Source organism: Myotis davidii, unplaced genomic scaffold (assembly GCF_000327345.1).
Source record: "Myotis davidii unplaced genomic scaffold, ASM32734v1 scaffold217, whole genome shotgun sequence".
Classification (NCBI taxonomy): domain Eukaryota; kingdom Metazoa; phylum Chordata; class Mammalia; order Chiroptera; family Vespertilionidae; genus Myotis; species Myotis davidii.
Genome location: NW_006290034.1, coordinates 6,103,062 through 6,117,346, shown reverse-complemented (window position 1 = coordinate 6,117,346; position 14,285 = coordinate 6,103,062).

Sequence of the window (14,285 nt, the reverse complement as noted above, 5' to 3'; positions counted from 1 at the left end):
GGGGGGGGGGGGGGTCTCTCCGCCCGGCCCGCACCCTCTCACAATCCAGGACCCCTCAGGGGATGTCCGACTGCCAGTTTAGGCCCGATCCCTATGGGGCTTTTTAAAGAATGACCTATGGGATCGGGCCTAAACCGGCAGTCAGATATCCTTCTCGCAATCCAGGTTCACTGGCCCTAACCACTCTCCTGCCTGCCTGCCTGATCACCCCTAACCACTTGCCTGCCTGCCTGATCGCCCCTAACTGCTCACCTGCCTGCCTGATCACCCCTAACCGCCTCTGCCTGCCTTCCTGATTGCTCCTAACCGCTTGCCTGCCTGCCTGATCACCCCTAACCACCTCTGCCTCAGTCCCTGCTGCTGCGGCTTCATCCAGAAGGATGTCCAGGAGGATGTCCGGAAGGTCATTCAGCTGTCTGGTCTAATTAGCATATTATGCTTTTATTCTTATAGATAGGGATTCCAATGCCCAGTCTGTCTACTCCTCTGCATGTTGTGATGACAAACTGGAATTGGATATGATGACACTTCAGAAGAATTCAAAGGAAAACACAAATCTGAAATATTAACATCATTATCTCAGACACATTGGCTGACTTTCTTGGGCTTCTCCCTGCAGCCAAAAACCCTGAGTCTGGCAACAGAGCCGTGGTGGGGATGAGTGTTTGGTAAAGCTTCGATGTGACTTATCATTGTCAATCATTTCATGCTAACAAGTCAGTGTGGGGGAAAATGGAGTCTTGCCTGTCAATGGTCTTTTCTCTAGATCTTTCCCACAGATAATCAAGTGTGGATTGTTTATCTCTCTTTGAAAAATAATTTGAGTATCCTCCAGTGCCAATATTATACTAGGTATTGAGATAAGATTACTACATCCTAATAGGACTCGTTATGTTGTAGGAAAGATCCATAAACACGTCAACTCGAGTCCTTTTAATATAAATCACAGCCAGAACCACAGCATGGCAGCTACAAGGTGCAAGGAATACAGAGCATGGCTTTGGAGTCAGGCTGGATGTTTATAGTTTCACCAAATGTAATAAGAGCAGTTCTTGAGCTAAGCCCCGACTGCCTTAGGGGCCTAAAGGGGCCTGAGAACTGAGACTGACTTTCCAAGCCGCCCTCAGACATCAGTGTCAATCAAACACATCTGGGGCATTTTGGTACTGACCACACCATCCCCTCTCCAGTGAAAGTGTGTGGAGCGCTCTGTCTCACCACTGCCCCAACCCACCACCACATCTCAGGGACAACAGGCACTTCAGGACAAAGGCCACACTTTATAGACTTTGTTTCAGCACCAAGGACAGAGGCAAATGGAACCAGTTTCTCCAGCTTCAGAAATTGACCGTGACTGGGGACTGAATTTAATGTCGTACCAGTCGGTTTAAAATGTATTATATTGGTGTCCTGCCGAAACCGGTTTGGCTCAGTGGATTACTAGCTGAATAGTCATACGCTTGGAGCACTGGATAATTTGGATGTTGTGTGGCCTTGCTGACCCGGACCCTGAGATGTAGGCACGATGTGCTTTGTAGCATTGCCAATGTCAGGATGGACATTCTTGCTCCTGTACAACCTAGCTGCCTGGCCCTATGCCTACTGTTTAAGCTCCTGCCTCAAAAATTGCCTTTCCATGCTATGGTTTATTATTTTCTGTTCTATTTCACAAATCACATTTCCAGGGGCTTAGCCAGATGAATCCTATCAACACAGTAGAACTTAATTTATCCGTGAGGCCAGAGGGCAGATCAGATACCCAGATTATATCTGGACCCATGAGGTAAGGATTAATCAGCGAGGTCAACAGAGAAGATGGGCAGGGACAGGCCCAGTCAGCTCTCCTCCACGAGAGGTTTCCTATGAGCTTCTTGAGGACAGAGTCGCAATCTATTCACTCTTCTGTTAAAGTACCTGGCGCATGGAAGCTGTTAAATAAGTGAGTAGCTGTCATAGGTACCTCAGAGCCCCATGTAATTTTGAATACGGTCTTACCAGGTAAACAGACTCAAAAGTATGGAAGTATAAAACAAGATGTAAAATACAGAGTGTGCGCAGCTTCTATGGCGGTACCAGACACAATCCAGAATGAGAGTAACAACCTAGCCGCCGGGCCCCATGCCTACTGTTTAAACACATTTTGAAGGGGGAATTCAAGTAAATGGGAAAAGTGGTAACCTTAAAATCAAGTACAATTCCCACCCATGTGACCTGGAAAGTTAATTAACTTCTGGTCTCCATTTCATTATATATGAGACAGTGGTTTACAGAAGGCAAACCATTCCTGAGTCGCTGTATCCCCAGAGGAATCAGAGCTTCCTGCCCTCCAAACAGGTACAATGGGCAAGATTTTCTGGCTGTTGGCCTGTTCCTGCTGTGGGTCACTGGGATTTGACTGGACAGAGAACAGTCTCTGCTTAGCTTCTTTTTAAAAATATATATATTTTATTGATTTGGGAGAGGGATAGAGAGTCAGAAATATCAACAAGAGAGAAACACCTATAAGCTGCCTCCTGAAGCCCCTCTACCTTCCACCAAGGTACATGCCCTTGACTGGAATCGCACCTGGGACCCTTCAGTCCACAGGCTGATGCTCTATCCACTGAGCCAAACCGGTCAGGGCTCTGCTTAGCTTCTTCACCCTGACCCAGCACTGCTGCTCGATCTCAGGGGGCTGCTCATGGGAGCCAGGAGATTTGTATCCTGGTTCTGGCTCTCTCTCTGGCTTGGACAAGGCACCTGCACTCCATCTTTCTTCCCTGTCTCCCAGTACTGCCCAGGAGCCCCAGGAATGACATGGACCAGGCCAGGTATCCTCTACCATGTCTCATGTTTTTTTGCCTCCATGTCCTGCTGATGTTTTCACACCTGCAGAAGACTCCGCACCCCAAGCTCCACCTATGAAAATCAAAAACAGTTGTCAAAGCTTGTTGACTAAAGCCTTGAACTTCCCTTGCTCCGCCCAATGGCCCTTAACTCTCCACTCCCCTCCCATAGTGGTTCTCAACCCTGATACCATTAGAATCACATGAGATCATCAAAACACCAATGCCTGGACCTCCCTCCAGACCCCTTATACCTCCACTTCTGGTGATGGAGTCGGGATAGCACTAAAGCTTTCCAGGTGACTCTGACGGGCAGCCAGGGCTGAGGACATTGCTACCTGAGGATAGCTTCATTTCTCCTACAGTGTTTGACATCAGATCATGAGCCCCTTGTTGGCAGAGATGTTTACCCATTTTTCTAATTGTGTAATAACGCCTTACCCAGAGTAGGTGCTCGACAAGTAATTGTGGAATTACACTGTGACACTCTGTACCCCATATGGCAGTTATTCCTGGAATGTTTTTCCCTCCGTACTGTGAGGAGGAAGGAAGACAGGAGAATTCACCTGGTCGGTTCCCCTTTGCATAGTAAGAGAGTTCTCCTAGAGAGCCAGGATTCAAGAGGTAGAATTGCATAAGAGACAGTAAGCCTTGGGATTGACTGGGAGGAGGGGCAAGGGACCGTTCTTTCTTCCTCTTCCAAAAAACTCCTTGTCCTAGCCCCATGCTCTATACCACACACAGCCTGCACTCTGACACCTTCCAGACGGTGGGAGGTGTGAGAGGAGCTGGAACTTCTGTAGAGCTATTTTGGTGCTGCCTGGAAGTCACGTGAACTTGAGAACAAAGTAGGTGAAGCTGAAACCCAACCCACATTCTGCCTCTGCCTCCAAACCCAGACAGAAACAAGACAAGATTCCTCCAACCCATGACATCACTGAGGGGGGTGTTGTAATAGCAGCAGCCATAACCTCCTTTCTATGATCTTAAAGCCAGATCTACCCGCCAAAGAGAAATACAGAATTGTAGCATTAAGCTAATTAAGGGCTAAAAAACCCTCGGGGGAAAATACTTAATGTGTTTTTTTGGTATGGTTTGGCATTATTTCTTAATTATGCACAAGCTTATTATCTGCATATCTTGTCACTTCATTATGGTCAAGTTGGCATCTTATTGTGAATTGCCTTACCTTCCTCTGAATGTTTTACCAGTTCCACACTGCCAGGAGTTGGTTCAATCTTTTTTTCTCTACCTGTATATCAGATATATATATTTTTTTTCTCTTTGTCATAACACCCAGCACAATAATGCTTATGTATGACTATGTGGTATTACATTCCTATCCTTACCATTACAACATATCACAAACTGGGTGGCTTAGGCCAACAAAAATGTGTTATCTTGGTTCTAGAGGCCAGAAGTCCAAATGCCAGGGGTTGACAGGGCCATACCCATCTGAAGACACCAGGAAAGTATCGGTTCCAGGTCTCTACCCTCACTCCCGGAGCCTCGGGTGTTCCTTGGCTTGTAGGTACATCACTTCATCCCTCCATCTTCACATGGTAGTCTCTGTGTCTTTGTATCATCTATCCTCTGGGCATGCTTTTCTCTGTGTCCAAATTTCCTCCTTTTGGTAAGAACACCAGGCATATTGGATTAAGGCCTCTTTTTAACTCTCATGACCTCCTTTTAACTTGATTACCTCTAGGAAGACCCTATTTTTATATTCTGAGGTCCTGGGAGTCAGAACTCCAGCACATCTTTGGTGGGGGAACTCAGCTCAACCAATAACATATGTCAGCTCTTCACTTCTCTTGTATTAGTATACAAATGACCAAAATACCTTACGTAGTTGGCTGAATGATGAATTCCAAAGTTCTTTTTCTTCTATGCATTTGGGTCATTGCCTGTAAACATGCAATTACTGCTTCTTGGGACCAACCATGGTGCTGTTGAATATCAGGACCCCAGGGTGCCTCAGCGACCACCTGTCTCAACCTCTGGGAGACTTGTGATGGAGTAAGTCTCCCCTGTAACCTTCAAGACACACGGCCACCCAGCTCTGCTCACACCCCCATGACAGGGAGCTTGTTGGGATCTATTCCTTCTGTGATCAGTTCTGCCTGTGAAGAAATTCTTCCTTAGACTGGTCCCAAATCTCCCCAGTTCTGCCCCAAGAGTCAAACCCCTAGTCTTGGGCTACATAGGAGGCCTTCAGATATTTCAGGTGTGTGAGGGTGGCTGTGCCCCATCTGTTCTCTATCCCAGCACCAAGCAGCCTCCATTTCCTCCACCCAATCAGCACACAAGACTGGAGATGTGATCTGCACAGAGCAGATAGGACAGTTTATCCTGTCATTTCTCTTCAAAGGTGGCATGAAATTGCATCAACTCTCACGGCAGACACCATTCTAGCTCCAGCTTCTCTTTTACACAGTCATGTTCACTTCCTGTTTCAGAGTATGCATGACCAAGGTGTACCGCAATCCTTTCATTTTCAACATTTACTAACCTCAATAAAGCCTTTTGTTAGGTGCTCTAATCATCATTCCATGGTGTCAACGCATTAAAATGACCTTAGAGGGAGCCTGGTCTGTGGTGGCAATGAGCTGGACACCGTACAAAACAAGAATCCATCCCTTTCAGATCTCAGGCTATGTCCAAATTGCCCGAGTCAAAAATGTAGGCAAGTAGCTGTTGGGTTTGTGCCATGGTAGATAATTTGGGTCCAAAGTGATTATCTTTCCAATGAATCCTGTCCATTGGCTAGATTCAATAAGTGGTGGTGTTAACCTGCGGAAACTCCGTGCAAGTCCCTTGGCAGTGATATCAGCATTTGCGGTCACCTCCTCCTTCTCTGCTTGTGTTCTGTTTGTATCCTTATCTCCACGAGTCATATTACATGCAACTTGCAAGCCCTTGGGATATAGATACGAGACATCAACAATTTGTTATCATCATTGTTTGAGTTTGTTAAGTATCATGGGCACTGCATTCAATCCTTTTCAAATAAGGAGTCATTTAATCCTCACAGTTCTGGGACATAGGTACTGTTATTATCCTTGCTGAAACTATGACGAATTGAGACTTCATGAGGTTAAACACATGGCCTTCATTGATTAAATTGTGGTATATCAGTACACTACTCAGGAGTTAAAAGAAAGCGATATCTTTATTTACTGACATAGAAACATATGCAGGATGTAATAGGAAAGAACAAGTTGAATAATAATAAGATATAGTCATTTGAGAAAAATGTTTTTTATATGACAATATTCCTTTTGGATATGACCTGGGGTGGCAAGCTGAAGGATGAGCAAATGAGTGAGCATCTGTGCCTTTTTCAGCAGGGATGGAAATGGGCGAGGGAGAGCTGAGACAGAGAGAGCTCTGGCCCCGAGCCAATCCTGTCCTGACGGCAGGGCATTCTTGTCCTGATTTACGTCATGGAGCTCCAGGAAGCCCCACAGGAAGGAAGAACTTGGCTATGGCCCCAGCCTGAGAAGCTAGCCTTGATTTCAGAACTGGCCAACCCTTTTCCTGCAGGCTGGTGGCTTCCCATAGGACCAGTCCTCAGGCCCACTGCCGCTCCTATCACAGCCTCCCGTCAGCCCGTTAGCCCGAGCCCAGCTTCTCTCTATGTTTCTGATTCCTCCTGTGCCTCTGAGCTTGGTCAGACCAGTCCTGACCTTGAAAAATCCAGGGACCAATGACTCAGCCCTTCCCCTCCTCACTCCACCCCACCATTCATGCCCAGCAGTGATGCTTCCAAAAGACGACCACAATAAGGAAAAAAAAGGGTGAGGGGAAGCAGGCACGGGATATGGAGGCTAGAGTTCATGTTTAAGAATAGCCTTTCCAGCCCCAGTGGAGTTGATGAGCCAGAGCCGAGCGAACTTCTTGTCTGATGTCTGGGATGTATCTGCCTTGGGAGGGGAGTAGAAGGTCAAGCTCTTGCTGGGAGTCATAACTCTCCACTTAAAAGCCCTCAGACACGTTTTATAAAGATCCACAGAAGAACTATTTTGAGGCTTCCTCTCCATTTCCTTTCAAAGAGAGGCCGCTTAGGGCACAGAAGTAGAAGCTGCCTGAGAGGCTGGAAAGATGCCAGGGAGGGTCTCACTCTAGGGGGGCACGCAGCAGTTGAATGAAACACTTGGAAGGAACTGTTCAGGGTGACGAAGGAGAGTGAAGCAAAATTATCCTTCTCTTCCCACCCCCGCTCCTCCCTTCACCCTTTGCAAGTTATTCCAAGATCCTGGGAAGTTAATGCAACCTGGATTTATAGGTCGGGCTGCAATGAGAAGAGAGGAAGGAGGTGTCTAGAGAATGACTGGAGGAAGAGTTGGAAGCACTTCATGAAGTTGTCTTGTTAAGGACTCAGGCTCTGGAGTTAGATGTGGGTCCAAATTCTGGCTGTGTCACCCATGAATTGTGTGACATAAGCATCCCTTGGGCATCCGTGAAATGGGTCATCGACCCGGTAGACTGCCCTGAGGGGTAGCTGAGATCATATACTCAGGCCGGTGATGAGTGTTTGCTTGTATTATTTTCTGAGACATTAACCCTGTTCTAGACCTAGAGCAGCACAGAAGGTGTCTAGACAGAACATCTAGGAAGAAGGCTCAGGGATGGGAGGGCATCACTGGGTTTGCTGGGTGAGGCGGCGCTCAGACCTATTGTACTGAGAAGAGTCAGAGGGTCTGAGACTCTGTTTGCTCTCTTTCTCTTTCCCATCAACATTTGCTTTAATGATGGTTGTTTACCTTTTACATCAAAATTGAAGCTAATGTGTTAGAGCCACTCGCCTGTGAACTCCTTGGTTTTTGGTTCTGTGTTTGGGTGGAACTAAAGGATTGGCTGATTGTTAAAGAAAAATAAGGAGAGCAATAATAAGTAGGAATGTATTTGAAGGCAGAGAATTTGCTCACCGAACCATACTCCATAGGCAGTAAGGTGTGTATGACCTGAGACCAAAGGAAGGTAGACCAGATGCCCAAATCAGGGGCAGCACCTTTAGGACCTCATTAAGGACTATAGAGAGGGAGAATATTGAGATGGCTCTGGAGAAGTTTGGGGAACCCAGACAGTCTCCCTCCCCATTCCTACTCATCACTTTTCCTCTCTTAACCTAGCATATCCCCTCTTTCATTGTGTGTTTTTCCCCCCGGAAAGTTAACTAGATATCTTTTTTATTATTATTGATTTCAGAGAGGAAGGGAGAGGGAGAAAGAGACAAAAACATCAATAATAAGAATCATTGATCGGCTGCCTCCTACATGCCCCTTACTGGGGATTGAGTCTGCAACCTGAGCATGTGCCCTTAACCAGAATCAAACCCATGACCCTTCAGTCCGCAGGCCAACGCTCTATCCACTGTGTCAAACCAGCTAGGGCTCTGTGTTTCCTCTAACCAATGGCTTTGAGCCTGTCCTCTGCTGCCCTGGGCCACAGGGAAGCCCATGAGAGACAGAAAGCAAGGAGCCTGCTGCATTCCTTTTAGGGTCCGCTGCCTAATCAACGAACACCATGGTCAGGCTAGAGAAGAGAAGGAGGGAATGGAAAGAAAAATAGCAGAAAAAACATATACATCGTACTTTATATTTTCTGCATTTTAAAATCTATTTTGCTTTCATGTCTGAACTAGTGTCCTAGGGCTCTTGTACCAACGTACCACAAACGGGATGGCTTAATAATAGAAACGCATCCTCTCCCAGTCCTGGAGGCCAGATATTAGGGGCCAAGGTGTCAGCAGGACCACACTCCCTCTGAAGGCTCTAGGGGAGAGCACTCCTGCTGGCTTCCTGCAACCCTGGGTTTTCTGTGGCGTGTAGATGCATTGCTCCGAACCTCTGATTCTGTCATCACACGGCCTTCTTTCCTTGTGCATCTCTGTGTGTCCTTTCTGCTTCTGATGAAATCACCAGTCATTGGAGGCAGGGCCCACCCTAATGTAGCATGACTTCATCTTAACCAGTTATGTCTCCAAAAGACCCTCTTTCCCAACAAGGCAATACCCTGAGGTTCTGGGTAGACCTCTGCTTTGGGAAGACCTTACAACCCACTCCAATATGACCGCAGGGTCTTATCCGCTAACTGGCCCCTCTCAGAGAGATTCGGCTGCGACCACAAGAGAGTACCAACCCTTCACCTCCCTCCTCCCACCTCTGCCTCCAACTACTCAGGGGTGGAGACTTCCTCCCCAGCCTAGAAAAGCCTATTCAAACAGACTCACTACAGATTGTGTCTTTTACGAGAAATTCCCTTAAAAGCAGACCCTGGAACAAAGATTTGACTACAAGTGGTTTATTTGGAAGGTGAACCCAGGAAGCACCTGTAGGGGTGGGAACAGGGAAGGACAGGAAGTCAGCAGAGGGTTTGCTATTGATCAGGAAGCTGTAGCCGACTGGGGTTCACGTCCATGGGGAACATCTGGGAGACTTTGTAGAACAGTTCAGAGCTGTTCCACCTGAGGGGTGAGGAGCTTGAGGGGTCTGTGCCCTGTCTCTCATCTGTCGTCAGCTGAGCATGCTCCCAGGAGTCCTGGCTCACCTCCCTTCAAGCCTGCACCACGCACAGACTGAGCTCACTCCTGGGACCAGCGAAGGCTCCGAGGCAGAGAGAGTCACAAATGCTTCCAGCAAGGAGCTGGGGCTCATCCAGGGAGCAGGACTGTCAATAAGACAGAGGTACTGACAGTATCTGCTACAACACAAAGCCACGCTCCCACCTAGGCCTTTCCAGCGTCCTCTTTCGTAGTAGGTGCTCAGTGCATGTTTGCCAGGTTGAAATGGCCCAGATCATTTGAATAAAGAGCAAAGAACATTGACTCAGCTTAAACAAAGAGGTTTGGTTAGCATGCATCACATGCCACGTATTGTGCTAGACCTTGAAGGTGCCAACCCTGTGCAATTTTGAGTTCGGCACAGAATTATCACTTTTAACCAACAATCAGCCAATCCCAGCCTTCATCCACTACAATCAGCCAATCCCAGCCTTCATCCACTACAATCAGCCAATCCCGGCCTTCATCCACTACAATCAGCCAATCCCAGCCTTCATCCACTACAATCAGCCAATCCCAGCCTTCATCCACTACAATCCGCCAATCCCGGCCTTCATCCACTACAATCAGCCAATCCCAGCCTTCATCCACTACAATCAGCCAATCCCAGCCTTCATCCACTACAATCCGCCAATCCCGGCCTTCATCCACTACAATCAGCCAATCCCAGCCTTCATCCACTACAATCAGCCAATCCCAGCCTTCATCCACTACAATCCGCCAATCCCGGCCTTCATCCACTACAATCAGCCAATCCCAGCCTTCATCCACTACAATCAGCCAATCCCAGCCTTCATCCACTACAATCCGCCAATCCCGGCCTTCATCCACTACAATCAGCCAATCCCAGCCTTCATCCACTACAATCAGCCAATCCCAGCCTTCATCCACTACAATCCGCCAATCCCGGCCTTCATCCACTACAATCAGCCAATCCCAGCCTTCATCCACTACAATCAGCCAATCCCAGCCTTCATCCACTACAATCCGCCAATCCCGGCCTTCATCCACTACAATCAGCCAATCCCAGCCTTCATCCACTACAATCAGCCAATCCCAGCCTTCATCCACTACAATCCGCCAATCCCGGCCTTCATCCACTACAATCAGCCAATCCCAGCCTTCATCCACTACAATCAGCCAATCCCAGCCTTCATCCACTACAATCCGCCAATCCCGGCCTTCATCCACTACAATCAGCCAATCCCAGCCTTCATCCACTACAATCAGCCAATCCCAGCCTTCATCCACTACAATCCGCCAATCCCGGCCTTCATCCACTACAATCAGCCAATCCCAGCCTTCATCCACTACAATCAGCCAATCCCAGCCTTCATCCACTACAATCCGCCAATCCCGGCCTTCATCCACTACAATCAGCCAATCCCAGCCTTCATCCACTACAATCAGCCAATCCCAGCCTTCATCCACTACAATCCGCCAATCCCGGCCTTCATCCACTACAATCAGCCAATCCCAGCCTTCATCCACTACAATCAGCCAATCCCAGCCTTCATCCACTACAATCCGCCAATCCCGGCCTTCATCCACTACAATCAGCCAATCCCAGCCTTCATCCACTACAATCAGCCAATCCCAGCCTTCATCCACTACAATCCGCCAATCCCGGCCTTCATCCACTACAATCAGCCAATCCCAGCCTTCATCCACTACAATCAGCCAATCCCAGCCTTCATCCACTACAATCCGCCAATCCCGGCCTTCATCCACTACAATCAGCCAATCCCAGCCTTCATCCACTACAATCAGCCAATCCCAGCCTTCATCCACTACAATCCGCCAATCCCGGCCTTCATCCACTACAATCAGCCAATCCCAGCCTTCATCCACTACAATCAGCCAATCCCAGCCTTCATCCACTACAATCCGCCAATCCCGGCCTTCATCCACTACAATCAGCCAATCCCAGCCTTCATCCACTACAATCAGCCAATCCCAGCCTTCATCCACTACAATCCGCCAATCCCGGCCTTCATCCACTACAATCAGCCAATCCCAGCCTTCATCCACTACAATCAGCCAATCCCAGCCTTCATCCACTACAATCCGCCAATCCCGGCCTTCATCCACTACAATCAGCCAATCCCAGCCTTCATCCACTACAATCAGCCAATCCCAGCCTTCATCCACTACAATCCGCCAATCCCGGCCTTCATCCACTACAATCAGCCAATCCCAGCCTTCATCCACTACAATCAGCCAATCCCAGCCTTCATCCACTACAATCCGCCAATCCCGGCCTTCATCCACTACAATCAGCCAATCCCAGCCTTCATCCACTACAATCAGCCAATCCCAGCCTTCATCCACTACAATCCGCCAATCCCGGCCTTCATCCACTACAATCAGCCAATCCCAGCCTTCATCCACTACAATCAGCCAATCCCAGCCTTCATCCACTACAATCCGCCAATCCCGGCCTTCATCCACTACAATCAGCCAATCCCAGCCTTCATCCACTACAATCAGCCAATCCCAGCCTTCATCCACTACAATCCGCCAATCCCGGCCTTCATCCACTACAATCAGCCAATCCCAGCCTTCATCCACTACAATCAGCCAATCCCAGCCTTCATCCACTACAATCCAAACTTTCCTGCCTCAGAGCTCCTTCCCTGAATCCTTATGTACCTACGGGAGGCCCTGGAATCTGTATTAAAGTATTTATTGTTTAAAGTATTACATATGTTCCCCTTTTTCTCCCATTGACCCCTTATAGCCCGCCCCCCACAATCTGTTGTAAAGATACATATTGTTATTGATTTCAGAGAGAAAGGGAGATGGGGAGAGACATAGAAACATCAGTGATGAATAAGAATCATTGATCGGCTGCCTCCTACATGCCCCTTACTGGGGATTGAGTCTGCAACCTGAGCATGTGCCCTTAACCAGAATCAAACCCATGACCCTTCAGTCCGCAGGCCAACGCTCTATCCACTGTGTCAAACCAGCTAGGGCTCTGTGTTTCCTCTAACCAATGGCTTTGAAGTCGCCTTGTAAACATTGTTCAGATCTCACAGGCAGAAAATCATTCTCTCTGCCCACTGAGTGAGCATTAGGCTGACATTTCTCAGGGCCTTCAGTGCCCTGCTCCATCCTCCAAATCCCTGAGCTCCGACAACAGGCATCTGCCTGCAGCACACGCAACCCTGGCCTCTGCAGCCCTGGGCCACAGGGAAGCCCATGAGAGACAGAAAGCAAGGAGCCTGCTGCATTCCTTTTAGGGTCCGCTGCCTAATCAACGAACACCATGGTCAGGCTAGAGAAGAGAAGGAGGGAATGGAAAGAAAAATAGCAGAAAAAACATATACATCGTACTTTATATTTTCTGCATTTTAAAATCTATTTTGCTTTCATGTCTGAACTAGTGTCCTAGGGCTCTTGTACCAACGTACCACAAACGGGATGGCTTAATAACAGAAACGAAGCCACACTCCCACCTAGGCCTTTCCAGCGTCCTCTTTCGTAGTAGGTGCTCAGTGCATGTTTGCCAGGTTGAAATGGCCCAGATCATTTGAATAAAGAGCAAAGAACATTGACTCAGCCATTAAACAAAGGTTTGGTTAGCATGCATCACATGCCACGTATTGTGCTAGACCTTAAAGGTGCCAACCCTGTGCAATTTTGAGTTCGGCACAGAATTATCACTTTTAACCAACAATCAGCCAATCCCAGCCTTCATCCACTACAATCAGCCAATCCCAGCCTTCATCCACTACAATCCGCCAATCCCGGCCTTCATCCACTACAATCAGCCAATCCCAGCCTTCATCCACTACAATCAGCCAATCCCAGCCTTCATCCACTACAATCCGCCAATCCCGGCCTTCATCCACTACAATCAGCCAATCCCAGCCTTCATCCACTACAATCAGCCAACAACCCTGAGGTCCCCGGAAGAAGTGATCTTAGCTGAATCAGGAAAAACAAGCTCTGTGTCTCTGCTGGTGAAGATTCTTTGCAGAGCCTGGGAGGAGACTAACCTTCCCTGCTCCCTCATTAAGTTTTCATTATGCTTTCCAGTGCTCAGACTCACCGAGCAGGACAGCCCCTCACTGGGTCATCTAACCAGCCGTGACAGAGACCCCAACCACCGGCTGGCCTCTGTCCTGGATTTCTACCAGTTTAGGAAGTTAACTTGGTGAATCTGAGCTTCACTACTGAGTAGACTAGAGAAAATGCTGGGCCCTAACTGGTTTGGCTCAGTGGATAGAGCGTCGGCCTGTGGACTGAAGGGTCCCAGGTTCGATTCCGGTCAAGGGCATGTACCTTGGTTGTGGGCACATCCCCAGTGGGGGGCATGCAGGAGGCAGCTGATCGATGTTTCTAACTCTCTATCCCTCTTCCTTCTTCTCCGTAAAAAATCAATAAAAAATTTTCTTAAAAGAGAAAATGCTGGTACTCTTGACATTGAGACTTTATCTATCCATTTGCCCTACACCCCAAACCATCCCAGACCAATGGGGCTCAATGCTCTTGTTTTAATTCTATTTTGGTTTTATTTATTTATTTTTATTGATTTCAGAGAGAGGAAGGGAGAGGGAGAGATAGAAACATCAATGATGAGAATCATTGATCGGCTGTCCCCTGCATGCCCCCTACTGGGGATTGAGCTTGAAACCCAGATGTGTGCCCTGACTAGGAATCCAACCATGATCTCTTGATTCGTAGGTAGATGCTCAACTACTGAGCCACACTGTCCAGGCCCTAATGCTCTTCTTGGTGAGGTGTTTCAATACAGAAACTCTTCCTCTTGTCTCAGTCCCTGCTCCAGGACAATTTGCTCTCTCCTGGTCTCACTCATACAGTGTCTTTCTATCTCCTGTCATGGTAGAGGGCACCAAGCCCACGATTGTTCTGGAATGTTCAGACCA